Below are 24,583 nucleotides of genomic sequence, written 5' to 3' on the forward strand. Positions count from 1 at the left end.
GGTACTGATTGGACCAATTTAACAAATACATTTCTCTCCAAATGCCTGAAAGGGCTATTAGGAATAGAAGTAAAAAAGCTTAAGTGAACCTAATCATATTGTGATAGATGAATCCAGGTTAAAATCCCTGTAATCTAGCTACGCACTAATTAGGAAGGTCTAGAGCAGTGGTTCTCAACATGTAGGTTGCGACCCCTTTGGGGGTTGAACAACCCTGTCACAGGGGTTGCTGCCTAAGACCATTGGAAAACACATATTTCCGATGGTTTTAGGAACTGAAACACCAGTCCTTTTACCATCTCCAGGCAGGTCCACCCACATGCAGATATGCCCACATACAAGTATGCGGCATGATGACATCATCGCTCCAACCCCATCATATACACCCTGTACAAATACAGGTGTATGCGATAGGGTTGGCACCATAATGCACTTATGTGGACCAGTTACATATGTATAGAGAACAGCTGCTGTGTAGAGAGCAGCTACTGTGTAGAAAGAAGCTGCTGTGTTAAAAGCAGCAGTATTGGAGGTAAAACAACACTTCATGAATTATAATTACTGGGCAAATGTAAAATCATCAACTACTGCAAAAAAAAACATATATATCTGTACCATGGAAACTTAATCTGGCTGATGATTGGTCTTTTTATATTCAGCTGTGGCTGATGTGAATACTGCCCCCATGTGATAGTAACAGGTATGTAAAATCAACAACAGAGAATGGTAAATCATAGGAAACTTTAATAAACGGTATTGACTGAGCTACGCCAGGTATCATCTTTTGTATTATGAAAGCTATTGTTATATATTATTTTCATTAGCAAACCATCCCATGACAATGGATCATGTAGAGAAGAATATTAAGAAAAGTGAGGATTTTTTACAATATGGTTTTACCTCAATAATTACAGCAAGAATTGAGAAAATACAATGTGTCATTCATTATGAAGTTCTATCAGCTGAATCTTTGAAGCCCAACAAACTAAAATGCCATTTTGATAGCAAGCTTCCGAGCTTTGCTGGCAAGGATACCAACTACTATATACACTCGAGTATAAGCCGACCTGAATATTAGCTTGACGCACCTAATTTTACCACAAAACTACATTAAAAATGTGCTGAAAAACTGCTTATACACAAGTATATACGGTATTTTAGAAGCAAAGCTGATGGACTCAGAAAGCCAAACTTGACACTGGTGGCAAGCACCACAAACAAAAAATAGCAGCCGTTGACGCTTCATATTTGGTAGCACTCAATCTCCAGAGCTATGAAACGTCACACCATTGCTGAGGATTTACTGTTGCTAGTGGCCAAAGACATTGTTCGAGTTATGATCGGAGATGAATTTGTTATAAAATTGAGTGCAATTTCCTTATCTAACAACACTGCAGAAGAATAGATGACATGTCTGCTGGTATTCTTGATCAGGTCATCCAGGAAATTAAATCTGTTCCACTTCTAATATTTAGCATCCAGCTTGATGAATCTACAGACTTTGCAAACTGTTCACAGTTACTGGTTACATGAAGTATATTAATGATGGTGATTTTAAAGATGAATTTCTTTTTTGCAAACCTCTTGAAATAACAGCTACTGCACATGATGTAGTTGACACAGTTGGTCATTTTCTGAAAGAGCATAAAATCTCTTGGGGAAAGGTTTGTGGTGTTTGCACGGGTGGTGCTCCAGCTATGCTAGGATGTCGATCTGGACTACAATGTTTGGTACTGAATGAATCACCAAAAGTCTTTGGAACTCACCATATGATTCATTGGCAAATATTAGCAATGAAGATGCTGCCACAAGAATTAAAAGAAGTAATGTAAAGCATTATAAGTTCTGTCAATTTTATAAAGGTGAGCACTTTAAACAGTCAGCTGTTTTCACAACTGTGCAATGAATTAGATGTGCCGAATAATGCTCTGCTACTTTACACTGAAGTGAGATAGTTGTTGAGAGGAAAAGTTTTAAAACGAATTTTTGAGCTTCGTGAGGAACTCAAAACGTTTTTTAATCAGAAAGCAAGACCTCAGTGTGAAGCAATTTTCAGTAATAAAAGTGAACTGCAGAAAATAGCTTACTTGGTTAACATCTTTGTTATCTTGCATGAGTTCAATTTATCAATGCATGGACCAAATGCAACTTGCCTCGATTTGTCTGAAAAGATCCAATCATTCCCAAACAAACTTCAGCTTTGGCAAAAAAAAAAAAAAAGACGAAAATAGAACTTACATTTTGCCTACCTTATCTGCTTTCTTTGAGGAACATGACATTGCACCAGACAAAAGGATCAATGATAATTTCTGTGAAAGAACACTTGCACATGCTTGCAGATGAAATATCATCATACTTTCCTAACTACCTGACACCTCATTTCCCTTGCCAGAAGCCCATTCACAGTCAAAGTTGAAGATGTTCCTGAGACAGCACAAGAAGAGTTCATTGAACTTATTAACAGTGATGCAGCGAAAATTGATCTCTCTATAATGCCAGTTACAAAATTCTGGATCAAGTATTTGCAGTCATATCCTGTTCTGCCTGAGAGTGTGTTGTGCCTTCTTATTCCACTTCCAACAACATATCTTTGTGAAACAGGGGTTTCCAGCATGTGGTTATCAAGTATAAATACAGAATTAAACTTATTGTGGAAAGATGATCTTTCTCATGTTCTTGCAAAGACTGCCCCAAGAATTTCTGATCTGATGAGAAAGAAGCTATCTCAACCTTCGCACTAATGTTGGCTTTTTGCTCATACTGTCACAAAATGTAGCAATGTAGTTTACTGTTGTTATATTAAGACTGTTACCCATGATACACCATGCTTCAAGACAAAATTTCATTTATTTGTAATTAGAAATTAATATATCACAATATATAATTACATATTGTTTTGTGATTAATCACTATGCTTTAATTATGTTCAATTTGTAACAATGAAAATACCACCTGAATATCAAATATTTACATTATGATTCACAGCAGTAGCAAAATTACAGTGATGAAGTAGCAACAAAAATAATTTTATGGTTGGTGGTCACCACCGTATGAGGAACTGGATTAATGGGTTGTGACACGAGGAAGGTGGAAAACCACTGGTCTAGAGGAATAGCCTCTTCCATGAGGTTCCAGTCAGTTGCTAAGTTCCAGTATACATTCTTCCTATGTCAGTCAGGTTTCAAGAGTCCAATATTTGCTCATAAAAGACTCCCATCACTTATAACAATACTTTAGTTAAAAACAGTATTTTTATTAGGTTCAGGTCATAATTTAGTAAGAGGATCTTGAGAACATTCTCACTCATTTTCTTCAAATTTGGGCATATTATTGGTGTGTTAGTATCGGTAGACTAAAGAAACAATCCGGGGAGACGCTTATGTGTATAATGAAGAGTTTTACATATAAGAGCAATTGAATATTGAGAAACCATCTCCAGCCCAATCCAGATCAAGTCTATAAGTCTGATATTAGCCCATATGTCCAATACCAATCTGTAAATTTCTCTTCAGACTCATAGAAAACATGCCATGACACTGAATGCAGGATGATCACAGGCCAGTGGGTGGACAGTCTTGTGGATCCAGTGGCGGTGGAAGCATCTCAGTGCTGCTGTGGTTCTCCACATGGCAACTCCAGATCCAAGGCTCTGGCTGCATCAGCGTAGCTCCAGGCTCCATGTGGCTTGTCAACAGCAATGTCTCCCAGGGAGTGAGCTCGTGTCCTACCTCCAGCGAGCTATTTATCTCCTTACTGCCTCCAAATGAGGTCATCGAGCTGTGACCTGATTACAGGCTAACCTCCACCCACTTCATTCTTTTTTTAACCCCTTCATTCTTAAAGTCTCAAATTGACAACAGATTGTGTAACCACCACAATTGGTATTTTAGGAACTTTTCCAAAATAAGTTTTCAGGGTTAGGAATGTTAGTAAATTTGGGAGAGTCCCTGTGTTTATATGACTACTTTTAAGTCTTTAATGTGCCCAGATGCTATGCTGTAATTAAGATACAGAACAATATAGGCTAATGAAATGAAATGGACCACGATTTTAGCCAAGGGACCACTTTATTTGGCATATTTGTTTATATAAAAACAGTAACTGTTTTTCATGTGCCTCAGATGCAGTTACACTTCATAGAACCTCATGTTTTTATTGACAGAAAATGTTCATTTATTAAAACACTTCCTTGGGAGACAAACAGGAAGTTTAATACAATTCACTATTTAAAACTTGATTTTCAATTATGGTCTTTACAACTTTATTAACAGGAACTTCTAATTTGGGAGTTATAATATTTAAGCCTTTTTAAAGTCTGATGGTTTCTTTCAATGTAAAAACCAATTATTTCAGTAACTAATAGCACTGGGCTAACTGAAGTGTTCATGGTAAGACTTTTTAACACCTACTAATTTTTCCTTTTCATGTTTCTGTCTGTTTCTCTTTGGTCTCAATTTTGTGCTCCCCTTCCATTTCTTACTTTCCGCTCTGTTAATTGATGATATGTATGAACATGTAGGGATGGCATAACAAGAGCCAATCCAAATATGCAGGCTCAAAAAAATTGACTCCTGTCTAGAAATAGAACATGAAGGCATTAGTGCCCCCATAAACCTCACAGTGTAACCCATCAGTCCGCTCAGCCCCATCAAGTCAGTTTCTGTTCTGTGCTGTTCTGGATCTCGAACCTGTCAGCTTCGGTATGAGAGTCTTGGAAACCTTCATTTACTCTAATGATATCCACCTTCAAAATATCATGGCCCTTTTGGTAAATCCAATATATTCCATCTTTTTGTTGGAATATTTTGGTCAATTATTCAAGCTAATCTGCAAATGGCAAAACTTCCTATGTACATGACTGACATGATATTTCTTTAAAGGGAAAGATCAAATGGGAATGAATCATAAAGGTAATGCCATATTAATTGACTGCATCTCACCTAGGTCTTTTGGAAGGTAAGGAATAAGCAATTACACCTCTGCCCCATTTTTAACTAGTCTCTTGGTGGACACTTTTACTTTCTCTTTATCATAACCTTTTGTTTACCCTATAAATATCAAAGCTTTATAGCAACATTTTCAATGAGCCCATCAATTCTTAGCCATTTTTCCCCTCTAGGCTTACCCTATATCTCCTCTTTGTTAAGTAAAACTCATTTCATATAATTCCTAGCATGTTACTTACAAAGGTTTTGCTTTTTAGATTGACATGCTATATAGAACATAGAAACCTTTGTTAAAATAAATTCACAGTTTTTATCTCTGGAAATATTCAGACTATTAAATTTATATAAGTATCATTAAACCAATCAAAGTGCTTTGAAGAAATAATTACAACCTAATACGATGCAGAGGTAGGACATTATTTTATTTTCATGACTTTGTATTTTGCATGCTTTACAGGATCCATTAGAGAAGCAATTGAGAATAATTTGTTTCTTTTTTAAGCCCTTATTATATCAATCAACATAAAGAGTATAACATTTTTCAGTGCACCTTTCAAAGATTGGTTTATATGAAAGTTTCTGACAGTAGCTACTAATGGTCTGGACATATTACTGTAGTCTGCAAGCTCTCAGAATAACCATGTAGCAGAAAACCACCGTATGAACCTATCAGTTCTGTGAGGCCAGCTTAAAACCAGAAGTAGACAACACAACCTTAAAACCAGGAGTAGACAACACAACCTTAAAACCAGGAGTAGACAACACAACCTTAAAGCCAGGAGTAGACAACACAACCTTAAAACCAGGAGTAGACAACACAACCTTAAAGCCAGGAGTAGACAACACAACCTTAAAGCCAGGAGTAGACAACACAACCTTAAAACCAGGAGTACACAACACAACCTTAAAGCCAGGAGTAGACAACACAACCTTAAAGCCAGGAGTTGACAACACACCTTAAAGCCAGGAGTTGACAACACAACCTTAATGCCAGGAGTAGACAACACACCTTAAAACCAGGAGTAGACAACACAACCTTAAAACCAGGAGTAGACAACACAACCTTAAAGCCAGGAGTAGACAACACAACCTTAAAGCCAGGAGTAGACAACACAACCTTAAAACCAGGAGTAGACAACACAACCTTAATGCCAGGAGTAGACAACACAACCTTAAATCCAGGAGTAGACAACACAACCTTAATGCCAGGAGTAGACAACACAACCTTAAATCCAGGAGTAGACAACACAACCTTAAAGCCAGGAGTAGACAACACAACCTTAAAACCAGGAGTAGACAACACAACCTTAAAACCAGGAGTTGACAACACACCTTAAAGCCAGGAGTTGACAACACAACCTTAAAACCAGGAGTAGACAACACAACCTTAAAGCCAGGAGTAGACAACACAACCTTAAAACCAGGAGTAGACAACACAACCTTAAAACCAGGAGTAGACAACACAACCTTAAAGCCAGGAGTAGACAACACCACACCGCAGCAGCAACCCAGTTCTTCCAAAGGTACACATAGTCATTCCTTGTTGAGATTGCGTCGAAACACTAGAAGAAATAGACTCTAGATAAATTCTTCAACTGGCTAGAATTTCAGAATGAGGGAATTTATTCAAAGCATTAGACTAAACGTAAACGTTAAAAAAAGTTCTTCAGAGGAGACAAAAAAAGGCCAAAGCAAATGACAACTCATTTTCCCAAAATGAAGGAAAAGGATAAACCAAATTGAAACTCACTTTTCCTAAAGTGATCCCTGAAATTTCAGATCACTCTTTTTATACTTGGTGTGTATGTAGTGTCTTTAAATATCAATTCTAAACCAGTATCCTGGCAGGGGGAAATCCTTCTGAAGTGACATTGAAGAAAATATTCCACTAAGATATGCAGCTTTGAGCACAGTGGTTCTCAACCTTCCTAATGCCGTAAAATTATTTTTGTTGCTACTTCACCACTGTAATTTTGCATTGTTAGGAATTGGGTTACTCCTGTGAAGCGATCGTTAGACCCCCAAAGGGGTCGTGACCCACAGGTTGAGAACTACTGTTTTAGCATGTCTATGGAATAAAAACATTGTGGGGAAGATTCTTTGTATTTGTTCTTGAATGAATTTTAAAAGGCATTTCAGACAAGATATGTATTTGCTGCTTTTGTTGGAAAGAAAGCAAACTCACATGAAGTGTTTTCAGAGGAATGACTAATACAAAGCAGGATTACAGAAAGTAGCGCCCAGTGATGGCGCAGAGGATGGAGGGCTGCATTTCGACATTTCAGTGGATTAGCTTAGTAGTTAATGTGGACATGCTGCCTGACACGGAAGGAGCTTTACTCTCATGGTGTCATTTGGAGGCTTGTAAATACGAGTCAAAATCGGCACTCCATAGAGGCTCTCAAAGCCAGGCACCTTTCTTTTCTAGTTTTCTGTGCAGATACACTAGTTTATCCCATTCAAAAAGCCTGTGTGATCGCCTCAACTGTCTTTCGTAAACGGGCCAGTGCCCCCCAAATAATAGGTACAGGGACGCAAGCATTTGCTCAAGTAAATGAGCCGAGTGCCTAACTATAGCTCTTCTGAATCTCAAGACGTGTCGTTTTTCATCTTGTTAAAATGTGCTTTTGAAACCTAAAAACGTGAATGTGCACTGAGATCTGAAAGTGTGCTGAAACCTGAATGTACACTTCAGGGAAAAAACCATCTGCTCAGACTTAATGAGTTGGAATCTTAATTACCCCAAATTCGGCTAGTATCCTGTCAGGGGGGTGTTGCAGAATCTGAACCAGGAGTTACATTTGCATCCAGTGCCCAATGATTTCTGTAGCTTATTAGGCTTGGAAGAACTGCAGGGACACAGCTTGATCAAGCTGACTCGGGCAACGAACTCACACAATATTTAGGATATAAACTGAAGCTGAAACTAGGTAAGTCAGTCCAACACTAACTCTTGAAGAATGTCATGCAAGGACGGTGCTCAGTTTTGAGAGGCTTTTTACCTAGGATGGCTTTTGAGTTTGTAGAGATGGAAGTGTTGAAAGGGCTCACCCTGGCACCCAAGCTCTGGGTCCTTAACTTCTCAGATGCCTTTGAAGATAATGTACTTCCAAAACCCATGAATCAGATACCAGAAAAGTGTCAATGAGCGAGAATGTATCATCTCGATTCTGGCAACTATTAGATACATACACTTATTTTCAAACCTAAGTTAAATTTAATAACTCAATAAAATCAAGTCAATACTAGACAGAAAAATAATGTATGTGGGGGTACTCACCCAAAACAAAAACAAAGCAAAAAATGGAAAACTCCACTGGGAAGAGCTTTCATAGTACAAATTTTCCCCACTAGGCGAGCAACTCACTCTGAGTTGGCACACCCATTGGCATCGTCTAGGAAGGTTCTGTCTGATCACAGTGAATATTTTTGTAAAAGCGATTTCACTCAAACATCGTTTTTTGTGATGGCCGATTTAAGAGAAGAGCATGCAGCTGTGAACTGCTCAGGAAAATGCTGCAGAAACCATTGTGATGTTGAACAGAGCTCACATGACAGCACTATGGGAAAAACTCAAGAGTATGAGTGGTTTTCTCCTTCCAAAAATGGTGAAATGTTGATTGATGACTGACCTCATACTGGGTGCCCATCAACATCCCAAATGGACAAAAGTGTTAAAAGACAAAACAAAACAAAAAAACTGTGCACTTGTGCTTAAAGACCATTGACAGGCCACTGAAGAGATGGGGAAGTTATCCAGACTGTCTTGGAGCTCAGTTCAGTGAATCTTAACGGGAGATTTGGGAATGAGGTGTCGCTGTGAAATGAGCGCCTCCAGCTCTACGGACTAGCACAAAGAGTGTCAACATGCATCCTTTGAAAGAAGAGCTCCAAAGTGACCCAACCTTTTTTTCAAGGTCATTACTGGTGATGAGACATGGTGCTATTCTTTAGACCCCGAAACCAAACATTAATCAATCCAGTGGAAGACAGCATGATCATCTTGCCCCCCCAAAACTTGTGAAATCAAAGATTAAGATGATGCTCATTTGTCATTTTTTATGTAAAGGGGATAGTACATTTGGGGTTCTACCAGGATATACTGTTCATCAAGCTTTCTATTGAGAGGTTCTGAAAAGATTATGTAATAGTGTGTGACAAAAAAGGCCTGATGTTGTGGTTTTGCCACCATGACAATGCACCATCTCACACAGCCATCTCAGTGCACATGTTCTTGGCAAAAACCAGCATTGCCTCTCTTGCCCCACACACTTTACTCACCTGACCTTGCTCCATGCAACTTCTTTTTGTTTCTGTGAATGACGAGGGACATGAAAGGATATTGATTTGATGACATAAAAGAGGTGAAGAAAAAACGAGAGAGGTGCTGTCAGCCATCCAGATGAATTTGAAAAAATGTTTCCAATAATGGAATCGCAAATTTGGCAAATGTATTAAGTGTAATGCAGAGTACTTTGAAGGTGATAAGATTTTTGTATAAAAATTTAAATATATAGCTTTGAAAAAAAATCCAGGATAGTCCAAATAACTTCTCCATCTCTTCAGTGGTCCATTGCCAGTCTTCAAACACAAGTACATGAATTTTGTGGACATATTTTGTCCATTCAGGAAGTTGACGAATGTCCAGGATGAGGTGTGTCATCAATTGACATTTTATCTTTTTCAAAATGAGAAAAACACTTGTACACTTGAGTTTTTCCCATAATGCTGTCCTTGTAAGCTGTGTTCAAAATCACAACTGTTTCTGTGGCATCTTTCCAGAGCAGGAAACAAAATTTCATAGCTGCATGTTGTTCTCTTAAAGCAGCCATCACAAAAAATGATGTGCGATGGAAACTACTTTTACCAAAAAATTCACTGCCACCAGAGAGAACCTTCGCAGGTTGCTGGATGCTTGTCTAGCAGGGAAAATGCATCCCACAAAAGCTCTGCCCAGTGGAGCTTTTTTCTGTTTTGTTTTTTGTTTGTAACCCTAGAATATGCCTGAATGTCACCCTAATAATGAATGACTTGGGGGCAAGAACCAGCATGGTTAAGCAAGAGGATAGATTGGAGACCCTGATCCCACCTAATCAGAAGCCAAAAGCCTTATGCATATAAGTGGGATGAAGTTGGGGAATGAAGACGCAGGAGCTTATCACAAGCTGGATATTTTGATTCAAGCATCATGAGATCAGGTTTATTGTGACAATGTGGCCGATAAACATATGTGGGATTAATTGAAAGGCAGAGAATAAATGGCTCGGTGAGCCTCACCTTTCTAATTCTCAGGTCTCTTGCTCTCTGATGGTTGGACAAGGGTGCAACTGCCTTAGCTAGTTCCCTGCTTCTGCTGGCAAGGCTCACTTCCTAGGAGATATCCCTTAGGAGAAGCCACATGCACCTGCCCTGAGGCAGCCCTGGGTGCTGGAGCAGCCTTGTGGAGACCCCTGCCAGTGCTAAGATGCTTCCATGCTCACTGATTCAGCTTTCCTCCTGGAGTTGGCATTGTTGTGTGTGTTGTGTGAGATGGAGGAGGACTTTGTGGATTGGTGTCAGACATATGGGCTAATGTTGGACTTATGAGCTTGGACAGCACTGAGTTGGGATGCTTTCTTAATGTACACTTACCCTTTATATAAAACTCTCTGTTATATACATATGTGGGTTTGTTTCTCTAGTCTACCCAGACTAACACATCTCGTGACAGCCATATTACTATGCCTTTGTCTTAGAAGCTTGCTACTCAGTAGCATGAACATACGCAGAAACTTACTGGGAGAAAGTCCAGGTAATGAGCATCTTTAAAGATTATAGCCTAGGAAACCTGAAGGAAAATTCTCCTCTGTCACTGTGTCTCATTCTGGTTTCTTTATAGAAACAAAACCAGGGAAGTTTATAGGTGTATCTGCGAAGAGAGGTTTATATCAAGGCAATGACTTACATGGCTGTAGACACAGGCAACTTCCAAATCCACGAGTTAGATGTTAGGCTGGAGGCTTCCTCTGACTTCGTAACTATAGGGGCTGATGATCCCAAGATTAACAGGAAGATGAGAGGATTCTGGTTGCAGAGGTGAATTAATCCAAGGTTGGCAGGTCAGGTTTGTGATGGCAAGTAGGCCTTTGACCACCCCCATGATCAACAGTTAATACATCAGGCTATTGAATCAGGTCCAAAGAGGTGGAGGTGGATAAGCCAAACCCAGCAAAAAACAAGTAAACGTCTCCACATACTTGACTTACATTGGAAATAGGCCCCACCTTTGAGGACATCTCCTCCTGGGGAATTACATGGTCTTCACTGCCCCACCACTGAGAATCTTGGCCTAGTCACATGGACACAAAAAACTTTAACTGTCTCACACATAGAATCACTGAAAGTCAGAACTAATTTGTTGGCTGCACACCATAATACTCTATTTCTGGTCCCATATACCCAGGCTAACCTCCTTCCCGTTGCAAAATCCCTTAACTTTTGGTGCTGAAATCTCTTGTATCAACCCATTTCCCAAATCATAGAGATGAATTCTCCCTACTTAAGGGTAGCGTGCTGTGTTTATATTTCTTGACAGTGCGCATGTTAAGAGGTCAGTTATGCACAGGAAATGGTGGATGCAAAGGAATAGGTCACCGGTAATGGAATCTCACGTGCATAGAAGAAAGGATACAATCAGAGAGAAGGAAAACAGTTACCTAAAAGTGGGCCATTTTGCCCGTCACTTGACTTAAGATGCTGAGCCTCAGAATGAGCAAGAGAGAATGAGTACAGGTTTCTCCAAGTTTCTTTAATGAGTGCCTCTCATGGTGCGAAATTCTTACCATCCTGAGTGGAATGAGATTCTAGCATTTAAAGATACATATTTATTAAGAACACAAACACCTCTGTTGGCTTTTTCTTAGTGATAAAAGAACAGAGACTCAAATAGACACATGCCCATCCATGTTCATTGCAGCATTATTCAGAACAGCAAAGAGACAAACAATGTTAACAGATGTATGGATCAACTGTGGTACATCCATACATTGGCATGGTGGGCAATGATAAGCTATCACGATGAATCCTTGAAGCATCTCATAGGATGAATAAATCTGACGGACAGTATCTTATGTGAAAAAACTCAATCACAAAAAAGGCAAGTAGTATTTAACACCACTCTTATAAGAAGTCAAGAACAGGTTTGCACACAGAAAGAAAGATTCCCTAGTGTTAGCAGGAGTGAGAGGAGGAGGAGGAGAAGGAGGAGGAGGAGGGAGCACCACCAACTAGATCGTATGCCCAACCAACGCCACAGCTGCCAAATCAGCTTCCACTCACAAGGACCTACAGGACAGAGGAGTGCTGTCTCCAAGGCTGTAAGTATTTATGGAAGCAGACTTGCACATCTTTCTCCTGTAGAGTACAAGGTGATTTCGAATGGTTGACCTTGTAGTTCACAGCCAAGCGCTTTAACCACTGTGCCACTAGGGCCTATTCCTAGGTAGTACTCAAGTGTACTATCTAGCAATAGAAAAGACAGCACAGGATATAGGGGCAGTCAGCACCACATGACCAAGGCACAGGAAGGAACTGAGAGATATGCAAGAATAAAGGCCACCCAGGGGAAATACTGAAGAGCCCTGGGAGCATAGTCGTTATAAGTTGGGCTGCAACCTGCATGGTCAGCAGTTCAAAACCACCAGTAGCAGTTCTTTGGAAGGAAGACTTGGATTTCTACTCCTGTAAACAATGACAGCGTCAGAAAGCCACAGAGCGGCCGCTATGAGTCAGCATTGACTGGACAGCAGCCAGTTTGTTTGTTTTGGCATGGTAAATACTATAATATATACAGCCCTGCAGCAAGTAATAAGACATTATTTTGTGAGTAAATGCATAGATAAAAATGTATGCTAACTAGGTGAGAGGTCCTATGGGAGTACAACCATGCACATATATAGGCCTGGTTGTGGATGCTCTTACATATGCATTTGTAAATGCTGCATGTGTACGAGATGGGGGCACAGCCATGCTAAATGTCTAAACATGGTGACTGAACTACCTGATGGTGTAGGACCATCATGTTGGGGAGTATCTAGGTCAATATTACAACACAGTTCATAAAGATAATGCTCTATGTTCTAGTCTGGTGAGCAGAATCCAAAGTCTTAAAAGATTGCACATGGCCATCTAAGAAGCAATTATTGGGTTTTTTTCCCCATATGGAGCAGGGGGAATGAAGAAAACAGAAGATTCAGGAAGCAATTAGTCCAAAAGAGAGTGGTCCACATGGACCGCAGCCCCCTCTAACATGACACCAGAAGAGATAGATGGTACTTGATTCTCATGCTGACCAGGATCACAGTAGACGTGTCACTTAAAGGAGGTAAAAAATATATAAAACAAAAAGGACCAGATTTACAAGTTGGAAAGAGACGAGAGCAACCCCAAGACTCTCACCTATGAGAATCTTCTAACTGGAACATCAAGGCATTCCCAGAGGCCATCTTTCAACCAGCTAATAGGCCTGTTAAACAAACCAAAAACGCCCGTGGAGAATGTGCCTCTTAGAACAATCACTTAGATGAGGCCAAAGAGGCAGCATTTGCTCAAAAACCAAGCCAAGAGGACACAGAGCGGTGGGAAACGGGAAGTTGGGGCTCCCAGGGTGGAAATAGAGTACTTACACATTGCAGACACTGCAACCAATATTGCAGAACAATTTGTGTGTGAATTATTAGATGGAAAATGGACTGGTTGTGTCAGCATTCACCTAATGCACAATCATACGTGGCAAAGGAAAAGGTTTCTACAGGGAAGAACTGATTGGTCTGACCAGGCTGGAGGCACCAGACGAGATGCTGTTTCGCCCGAGAACCAAAAGATGGCTGGATGGAAAGGGAGGGAGGAAGCGTGCCCTGGAGAGAGGGGCGCGCGTGCAGAGGAAACAGCATACGCAAAGGGCATGCAGTAGGAAGAAGCACACCAGATTTGATGGACTGAAAACTGGATTTGCTGATGTACAGAAACTAGAGTAGAGAGCGAGAGAGATGAGATTGAAACGCAATGTCCAAGCCTAAGTGTCTTGGGGATTTAGGATTTTAATCTCATAACAGTGGGAAAGCCATTGAACAGTTTGATAAAGTGACATGATCCTATTGGTGCTTTAAAATGATCTCTCTGTCCATTTCTATGTCCAGGAAGCATCGGTCTTTCTCTCGGCTACCAGGGCTTTATTTTGTCTCCCATGGGCGACTCTGAAAGGGGGGTCTTTTGAGGTGACGCCCATGATTGGTGCCAGCACCCACCCATGCTTTACCCTCCCAATTTGGAACCTTTTAAAACTTTAAATAAAAGAAGCAATTCCTGTCCATGTTCTCCTTTGTTCTCCTTTAAGCTGTGATTGAAGCAGGGCTCAGATATCTTTGAAAACCCCAGAGAAGAAAATGATTTCCATAGCAGCTGTAACCATGGGAAACCTTCAAAATAGCTCCGTTCCTGTACTGCACGCGGCCCTCTCTCTTCCCCTGTGTTGGTTGGCTAGAAACGAGGGCTTGCATGTTCCCGTTCTTCTCTGGTGTCCAGCTGGATGCAGACGAGCGTCTTCCTTTCTTTTCCACATCCGTCTTCTAGCTTGAGCATCAAAGGTGGATTTTAGACCAAGGGAAAAAAAGAAAGAGCGTCTCGAATAACTGCATTTGTTGGATCCTCTGAGCGGAATATCGGTAGAATGCTGACTTAGAAGATGACCTCATTTCGCCCCCACTGGCGAAATAACTAGCCAACCCACTGCCATCAAGTCGGTACCTGTTGGTAGCGACTCTGTAGACAGTATAGAACTGCTCCTGGGGGTTCCGAGTCTGTAAACCTTTTTAGGAGCAGGCAGCCTCATCGTGCTCCATTGGTGTGGCTGGTGGGCTTGAACCGCAGACTTTGTGTATCTTCTTTGAGAGGTAATTAAGAGCATGCACTTTTGTTTTCTTTCTTTTTCAGATAAAGTGCGACTCATCAGTTTTCCTTCCATTTTTGCTCTCACGGGCTCTTGGTGTGATGAGCCATCTCTTAGCCATTTAGAGTAAACCAGAAACACCAAACTCACTGCCATCAAGTCGATACCATCTCCTAGTGACCCTGGACAGGCTAGACCTGCCCTTGTGAGTTTCCAAGACTAACTCTTGATGGGAGTAGAAAGCCCCATCTTTCTTTCACGGAGTGGCTGGTGGTTTTGAATTGCTGACTTTGCAGTTAGCAGCCCAACAAGTAAACCACCACACCACCAAGGCTCCTCCTCTAAGACAGAGGCTCAAATTTTGTACAGGAGTACATGATTCGCCTTTGGAGAATTTGTTGTCAAAATCAGGACATCTTTTGAGCCGAACTTCTGTGCCTCTTTTTTGAGGTGAGCACAGGGCACAAATGCAATGCACCGTAGGCGTGGCGATGCAGTACAAGTTAACCGTTGTCGAGTGAATCAGGACACTGGAGCATGTGGCTGTGGGGTTTGCTTTTGGACTTTGACCAGATCACTGGGAGAGGCTCCCGAGGAAACCCAAGAAAGGAAATAGAAAGTTAGGGCAAGTCCATTAGGAGCATTCTCGTTTCCAAAGTGGTTTAAAACCATGTCAGAAATGCATTGCCTAAGTTAAACCAGCTGCCAGCAACTTTTATCTGGACAGCTTCCTGGGTCGCCCCAGACAGCAGCTTCACACTTCCAGGATCTCTGCAGGGATGGTAGAAACCGGGGAGAATTTTCCTTCTCCAGCATCCTTCTCCTAGCAGGGCGGCACCCTTTGGTGTCCGGAACTTGCGGTACCAAACCAGAAACAGCTATTGCTGGCCTGCATTTATCTTCTGTTGCCCGGTTCTTCTGAGTTTATGTTTTTAGACGTGGCACACTCGGGGCCTGGCCACCAGTCAGAATCGCGTTGCTGGAATGTTGGCGATTTACTCTGGTTCGTGAGCTTCCGAGTTTTCCCATTGACATCTCAGCTCCCGATGACAGTGCACGTGTAAAAAATAAGTAACATGACCTGTGCGTCATGCCTAGTATATGTATTCTCCATAAATGTCCATCCCCGCCTCTTGTTAAACTTTCATAAGGGCAATCTTGGCAGAAGACAAGGTAGTCCTGAGGGTCACATCTCTTGCACAGCCTCGGTTTTCCATGGAACACGTGGCATATCATTAAATTACAGTGCAGGGAATGGGACTGACAGTTGCTTTAGCTAGTGTAGACTGTTCCTGGCCCTTGCTGACAGTCCACACTGGTTAGCCTGAGAATAATCTTTCCTCTCAAATCAGTCTCCAGAGCTAGGCAGTAGAAAGTTTGCCTTGCTCCCATGCTCTGGCCTCTTTATGGTCACCAAGGTTAGCTATTCACCTCTCATATTGCTGGTGCCATCAGGCCTAGAAAACTCACACTAGCAAAATCTGCCCTGATGAACATATTCTTCCTCTTAAGAAATCATCAGTTTCCCTAACCGAAAAAGTAACATCACTGCCACTGAGTTACTTTTGACTCATAGCAACCTTCTAGGATAGAATAGAACTGCATCTGTCGTTTCTGAGACTGTAAGCCTTTACGGGAGCAGACAGCCTCATCTTTTCCCCACAGAGTGGCTGGTGGTTTTGAACTGCTGACCTAGTGGTCAGTAACCCAACTCTGAACCCACAACACAAACAGAGCTCCCCAGAATCTTTAAATAGCGAATATTTCTCTTACCTTTAGATTGATTTGACTTTTATTTTTCCATCTTCCAAAAGTACTTTGAAAAATTCCTAGATGCAAGACTTCCTTTCTTCATAGACCCTATTGCTCAATTTTTGATAAAGTTGAGATTTTTCTTAAATCATCTTGCAGTAAAAGTGTCCTTCCTTTGTCTTTGATGTATGGAGTCTGTCATTTAGGGAGACTCTCGGAGAGTACCTGGCACAACTAAGAGGAAATTCATTAGTAGGGGGAAGAAATGAGTAGGCAAAATTAAGGCCAGCATTTTGACCTAAAGCAGTGGTTTTAAACTGAGCTCTCTCAATTCTCTGAGAATTAAAAGAAATTAAAAAAAAGTTTATGTAGAAAAGAGTTCATTACATATAAAATCCAAACCTCTCCTTTGTAGTAGACAATTTGCAATTGAAAAACATTTTCATTGAGTAAGGTGTTGATTGCTTATTTTTTTGTTATGCAACCAATTGCCTTGTGGGCAAGATACTAAACCTGCCGACCCCCTCATCCTTTTAGGGTGCTAAAGCCCTGCACTCAAGGTTCCTGGCCTGGGGATGGAAATGGCTAAGTTTCTGGCTGCTAGCCTACTCCGTCTCTGCGGCAGGAAGACCCGGCCATGTTCGCGTAGGGGTTACAGCCTGAGAAACCAGACTCCAGACCAGGCAGCCTCTGCGCTTCTCGCTCTCCGTGAGTCAGAATTGACTCAGCAGTACCCATCAATCACTCCGGTGGCGCTCTCGAGCGCGGGCTGAAAGGCTGACGATGAATCCACCCAACAACTACAAGGGAGCAAGGCCTGGTGATCTTGTTCCCTAAAGAATGTTGCTGCTTTTGTTGTTAGGCGCCATTGACCCATGGCGACCCTGGGTGCGACAGAATGAAATGCTCCCTGGTCCTGCCTCATCCTCACAACTCTCCCTATACCTAAGGCCCTTGTTGCAGATGACAGCCCCCCCAACGCTCGGGGGGGGGCGGTTCTGCCCTGCCACTTGGTGACGCTATGAGTTGAAATTGCCATGATGGCAGCTAACAAACTGAAAGGCTGTCCGGCCCATGGAAAGCCTTAAGCACAGCGCCTGGCCATAGCCAAACGTGACTCAGCTGTTACAATCAGTAGCTTATTTCTACTCCGGGACAGGAGCCCATGCGAGCAAAGAGCTTCTCATCTTCCATGTAACATGAAGAAGTTCTTCTAAATGTTTGGCTTACTTTTTTTTTTTTGTCGTCTCCCTAGCCTCTTTGAATCAGACGATTCGTAATACTAGGGAAATATGATTAGGGAAATATGATGTTTGTTAGCTTGGGTGTGAACTACCCCCTCCCTCCTACCCCAAAGCCTCTTGTGTCCATATTCAGATAAATCCTCTGATTCTATGTTATTTGTTACCGGTTCTTGATAGGCCAACATATCTATGTATTTTGTTCCCAGTGCTTTCATTTATCCATGGGAATCTGAGTCTCTCAGCAGGGATACAAAAGTTCTATTTAGAAGTACGTGATGGAGAAAAGAACATGGGGTCTTACAGGAACAATGCAGAGATATATAATGTCTCCCCTTTCTTACACATGGAACTAATCAGGACATTCATCCCGGCGCCCGTTGCCGCACGCCGGCGGCCCTGGCACTCACACTGTAAAGCGGTTTTGGAATCCCATCGCGGTTATGCCCAGCTGGAGGGGCCGGGCTGTCAGCTCTGAGCTATGCAGAAATAATAAAGTTGAGCATTTGAGGGGAAGCTGACCTGTGTGTTTATTGAATAAGTTTCAGAATGTGAGTCCAAGTCAAGGATGATTACAGGCCACATGAAAGCGTCACGCAGGTTGCCCTTCGCAGTGTTTGCGCGCTTTCTCAGAGTGTGGATGAACTCAGCTAGGTCCCCTGTGCGCCAGCTGCTCTCCCTACCTCTGCCCCCACTGGGACCCCCGACAATGGGAAAACTGATTCCTGTGTGCCCTCCTTCAGGCTCTAGGATACGGTTTCAGACCTCACGACTTGAACATCAGCTCTTCAGACCAAAGGGAAAATGAATCATGATGTTGGAATAACAGCATTATAGGGTCTCCATCCTCTCTGAAAACCCCTTTCACTTATATTTTCATTTTTGACCAGTCATTTCTTAATAAATGGACCGCATTGAAATCCATGCTGGTTTAAAAATAGACTTCAATGGGACTTTATTATTAAGAATCCATTATGAAGCACTATTAGTTAAATTCCACTTAGTGGGTACCATTAATACTTCTTGAAGACGTAGGCTACTGTATGTTATGTCAGTCTATTGATAAGAATAATCCTATATTTGTATGGGTTTTATAGATTATTAAATCATATATATGTAATATATCCAGTATTTCATGAGAACACTGTCCCCCTGGAGTATTTGTTTTTTATGGTCAATTTTTTACGTATGATAAAACCAAGGCCCAGAAAAGCTTCTTCAAAGCTCTGTGGGTGGTAAGTGGCGGAGCCAGGACAAGATCCAGTTCTGGCTGTAAAACCAGAGCCCATGACCCTGCTTCCCCTGCGTCTGTTGCCCTTCCTGACTGAGCAACGGCAGGGAGAACCAGGGCCCTTTCAGGTATACACAAGCAGGCTGTGTTTACAGTGCAGCCATGAATCCTTATTCTAGTTCTCTGATTCCATCTTACAGGTGAGAAAACGGGCTCAGAGAGGTTGTCTTGGACAAGATCAAAACTTGTTACCTTGTAGGGTTGAAATCTATTTTATGGGACTAGATATGGAAATAGCCTATGATCCATGTTGACTTCTTACCAAAAAAAATTTTTTTAACTGTGTGGACTGTACTGCTTGGTAAGGGAGGCAAATTTGTAAGACATTATGGAGTAATCTCAAGTAAAATTTGTTAAGACAAAAGCCAGGACTGCTAAAGTGAGACTCAGCAGATATTTGAAAAGGCACACATTCCGTGAGGTTAAGGGACTTTGGTCAGGATTCAGGGGTGTGGCAAAATAGCCGACTACGGGGATGCCACACTGAGTCGCAGCTAATTTATTTTGACTGGCATGAGCAGAAGACTTCGATTCCTCTTCAAGCCAGTAAATAGGAAAGAACTCATGGGCTCACCCAACTGCAGAAGCTGGGGGGAAATGAAGGTGAGCGCCTCGTGTCCGCTCTTCCGCTCAGCTCCAGTGGCATCTCCCGCTCCAGCAGACATGTGGGATTTGGTCTCTGTATCCGTGAGCTGTTGCCACCACAGTGATGTGCAGCAAACAACTGCAGAATATCAGCTACATGGAACCAAGCACATAGTCCTCACTCATCAGTTTGCAGGCTCAGGTGAGTCTGCTTCTCATCCCTTTTGTCCTGTTCCTGGGACTTGTGGGGATCGCCGGAGCGTCATGAAGGCCTATGTTTAAAACTGGCTTGTTATTTCTACCCACTTGCCATTGACCAAAGCCTGTTACGTGGCCACAGACCAGGCATGTGTTGGGACAGTGTTTTCCATGGATGTACAAGGCCCTGATAAGCAAAGACGTGAAGGGCAGGGCGACAGCTAGAGCAGATGGTCTCGCTCACTACAGTTCTTGGCAGAAGACGTTTCAGAGTCTGCCCTTCTAGATGACTGGCTTTACTTGTTTGAGTTTGCGGGCCTCTTAAATGTGATGAACATTCTGAAAAACTCCAGAAAATATAGTAGTTGCCTAATTTGGTAACTAGATTTTAAGGGGTTCTCTCAAGGTCATCTTTGAGCTCCAAATGAAGCCTGCAGGGAGAGGTGATTGTTGCCGCCTCCTCTGGCGAAGAAGGTCAAGATCTTCTGAGGCGTCTCCTGATTCTTCCAAAGACCTTCCACTTTACTTCCCTGCATACTCTGCACATCTCGAGTGAAAAAAAAACCAGTTTCAACCCAGATATGTTCTTATTTTTCCTTAAAAAAATAAAAGTGGTTGTATTACTCTTTTTGTATTAGGTAAAGAGGTGCTAATAGGTAAAGAGGTGCGGGCCAATGATAATTGCTTTCACTGGTTTCCCCATAAAACATGAAGAATAAAGGCTATGCAATGCATTCACCCCAATTCCTTCCCTTTGAAGAATGGTTGTTTATTCCTGAGGTTTGTCTTTGGGTGTGAAATGCTTCCTTCTTTAACAAAACCATGGTGAGTTTTTTGATAGTAGCTTTGATGAGCTGTCCTATGTCCCTCCCAATATTGAGCAGCAGGGAGTTTTTCCTCTTCTGTGAAAGCTCAGAGTCTGAGAAGCACTCGGGCCAGCTGCCCATCTGAATCTCCAAGGTTGAGCGCTGTCCCCATCGTGAGAAGCACCCAGGTGCTGGCTATCTGAAGAGACCCTGTGCCATCATTGGTCAGCTGTGACCAATGGTCCTTGTTCCTTTGTCAGTCTGAAATCTCTCTCTCTATCAGGGGTCCTGAAGAGACAGAAGACAGCCACAGGGACCTGGAGGAGCGAGCCTTGCATTTTAACTCTGGAAGAGAAGCAGCCTCTGTCTTTTATCTGCTTGTTGACTCCTTAAACTCAGCACGTTGGTATTCACAGTGATTTATTGTCTACCCAAAGCCCAGAGCTGCGCAGAAGGTAGCTATCCTTTATTCTCCTTGGGAAAATCAGCTCATCAGCAACTGGGTTTTATTCTACCTAGGGAGCCTCCACTGGCCTCAAGACTGAGGTATAGAGAGGTAGTCTCTCTGTTACCCGCATTTTCACCCAACTCCTGCTTTTTCTCTAGAATTCATCATTTGGTGAGAACCCTGTAGGGTTATTCTCTAATTTTGGGGTACAGAGCTTGAAGTTGGTATCTTCCACTTCCATAGGTTATTGAAGAGTCTTTGGACATAAAAAAAAGTCCACTTCCTGTCCTAGGCTAGCTAAGACCAACACTTGCCGCACTAATGAGAATTCACAGCAGAGGGCGCTCTCTCATGCATATCAAGGCTTCCTTCGCTGGGATGTCAAATTTACTTGAAGAAAGCCTAGAAAAGCTTCTCTAATTAAGCTGGCTTCATCAAGGGGAGGGCAAATCCCCAGCTCTCCTAGAGGCAATCTGTTATCCCCAGTAAGAGCTGCTGTATCCTGGGAGGGGAGATTTTCTCCTTCCTCTTTATTGTTACACCCTCTGTTGGGTCTCATTTGTGAAGTTCAAAGACAGAAGGGGGCTGCTTTTAGAGTAGCCTTGCTGATTTTTCTTCCTTTCTTTTTTAAACCAAATCTGTAAGGACACCTGAATGCAAGGCCGTCTCACAATGCAGCCAGATTTGCAGATTTATCAGACCTTCTTAGCCACCCCTGCTCCAAGGATAAACCGGAGAGGATTATTAATACCAAACATCTGTTCGCCCTTTTGGTGTCGGGCACTCTGCTGAGCCTGTTTTATACAGTATTTGATTTAATAGTCATAAACCCCATAAGGTAGATACTATCGTTGTCACCGTTTTACAGGATGGGGAGATGTGACCTTGAGCAAGTGGCAGACTCCCCTGGGTCTGGCCCTGCTCATCTGTCAAGCACAACATTAGGCGAAATCACTTCCACCATCTCCCTTTCTTCAGGCTCTGGACAAAATCAACTCAAAAGCTCTGGAGCCAGTCGGCATGAGCATCAGGTCTTCATGGTCCACCGGTAAAAACACCGATGCCCTTTCATGCATACCTGTCAAGGCATCAGGGAGCCCGGCTTCTGTCATTTGTTTAAAACTGAGTTGAGCCTGTGGCATGTTGGGCACCCAGCACGCGCTTAGGTCAACATGCGCAGATGTTCTATTTTAGCTTTCACCCACTTCCATTCCCTGGGAAGATTGACCTGGGGACTGCAGGTAGCAGAGCTCCCTGCCTGCTTGGTGTATGCGCTGCTTGAACAGGAAAGGCAGGCACAAATTGTGAGTGTATGGAATTACATCAGAGAGATCAAACGCATTTGTTTTCTCTCAATAAAGGCTCACCCCAAAGTCCGACCTGCCCTTCTCCCTGAAAATGTGCCAAAGGAAATAAACAGAACTTTTGGTCGATGACCTGAGAGGGAGACTTGATTATCTGAAGCCTCAGCCAACAGCCGCCAGCAGATTAGTCAGAATCTGGTTCTCCTTGGGCTCTCGTGTTTTCAGACGCCTCTAGCCGGGCACCCCTGAGCTGGGTGCTCCTAGCACAAATGGCCCTGGAGAGCAGAGGGACCGAGCCATGTTAAGTGGTTCTCGGGGAGCTATCGGTGCACCCCAGCCGCATCCGAACTTGTCCAAGCAGGTTATAGAAGGCAGGAGGTGACCATTCACTGAGTCTTGAGGTTTGCAAATCATGTGCTCAGAAAGGCTCACTTGAGAGAGAGAGAGAGAGAGAGAAAAAAACTTATGGTACCAGCTTTTTATTGGTTGGTATATTAAGCTGTATCGTGTGAAATTGCTGTTTTGTAGGGAAAGGTCTAGGCTTCGGAAAAATAAATTTGGAAGTCATCAGCATATAGATGATATTTAAAGCCCTGAATGAGATCACTTACCAACAGAATGGAGCTAGGACAGGGCGCCCCGCCCAAGCCCCGAGGCATTGCAGTGTTGGGAGATTTGCCTGGAAGGTGGAGAAAGGGCTCTGGAGTTAAAGAAGAGGAGAATGTGCCCCTACGACATAAATATCCTAACACACATAACACACACAATCGCACACTCATTCTCACTCTCTCAATTTTGGAAGACCCAGTTCCAGCATTGCTTTTTACAAGTGCATCCTCCCTTTGCAGACCACCTCCCCTGGCAAAGACGCGATTGGTGAGAGGAAGCAGCCCGAGCTGCTCCGCTGAAATGATGATTATCTGTGAAAGGTCTCCCCCTGGTTTTCTTCTGTTCCTCGCGCAGCCCTACCCCCCTTCTTAGCAGAGTTTTGCCCACAGTGAAAAATCCATCTCCATAAAATCTAGGATTCTCAAGACTCCGGGTCTTTATGGCAGTGAATTGGGTTTTGGTGAGATCTAGTAAAGAGGAACCCTTCTGGAGTAGTAGTTGTGTATTGGGCTGTTAACCACAAGGTCAGCAGTTTGAAACCACCAGCCTCTGTGAGGGAGAAAGATGAGGCTTTCCACTCCCACAGAGGTACCATCTATGAAACCCACGGGATAGCCTGCTGGAGGGTCACTATGAGTCAGAATCCTTTTGATGGCAGGGAGTTTGGAGTTTGATCTGGATGAACTCTGGTTAACTCTTGACATCCAGGGAAAATCATTTGCATTCATTGCACACTCTCTGTGCTGGGAGTACTGCTTCTATTATATGCTTATGAGATGCACATTGGCCAAGAAGGGACTGCATTTTACCCCATTTGTTAACTATTTGAACTCTGCCCAGCACACCAGTGTGCTGACAAACTCAGCTCTCGTGGTTTCTTTTCCAGGCTTTGCAAATTGTTTCTTGGAATTGGTGACTTAGCAAGCTGGAAAACAATGACGAGATTGACAGTTGGATTTTTCTCTGCTTCATCAAATACACATTCAGTAGCTAAAAGGGGACCCCAAAGCATTTTCTAAGCAATATTTACTATTTGTTTCAGAAGACACCCTCTCATCCTAGCTCATTTAAACATTACAGGAAGCTATAGAGACCCAGGCAAGAATTTCTTAGGGCTGAAATTGATTCATTAGGCACCAAAGGATCTGTGCGGTAGTTAAACTGTTGGATAATATTGGTACCAAACAGGCGTTGCCGTGACTGACAGCCGGCAGCGGAACAGTGTGGATGAAGGCGTGTCCTGGCAGGCAATGAAGAGACGGAGGCAGAGTGAGTGGTCTGCGCGGATAGAGCTGCAGGAAAGGAGTCAGGGCAGGGACAGTGACGGGAGCACTCCTAGAGGCCCAGGGTCGGGTCACTGGGAGCTTGCCAGGGGGTTAAGAGTCAGCCTCGGCAAGCTCAGTTCCCCTCCTGACACAGCAAAGTGCTGAGAAACCAGGGGTCCTAGAAGATTTTTATTCATGTCCTTGAAAGAATTC

The 24,583-nt window shown here is 42.7% G+C and overlaps 1 protein-coding gene across 1 annotated transcript in view; it reads left to right on the forward strand.

The window, feature by feature from the left end:
• PRICKLE2 (prickle planar cell polarity protein 2) overlaps positions 1-24,583 on the forward strand; it is a 417,431-nt gene that overhangs the window by 37,712 nt on the left and 355,136 nt on the right. The window lies entirely within an intron of this gene.

This window comes from Tenrec ecaudatus, chromosome 5, assembly GCF_050624435.1.
Source record: "Tenrec ecaudatus isolate mTenEca1 chromosome 5, mTenEca1.hap1, whole genome shotgun sequence".
In the NCBI taxonomy this organism is placed as follows: domain Eukaryota; kingdom Metazoa; phylum Chordata; class Mammalia; order Afrosoricida; family Tenrecidae; genus Tenrec; species Tenrec ecaudatus.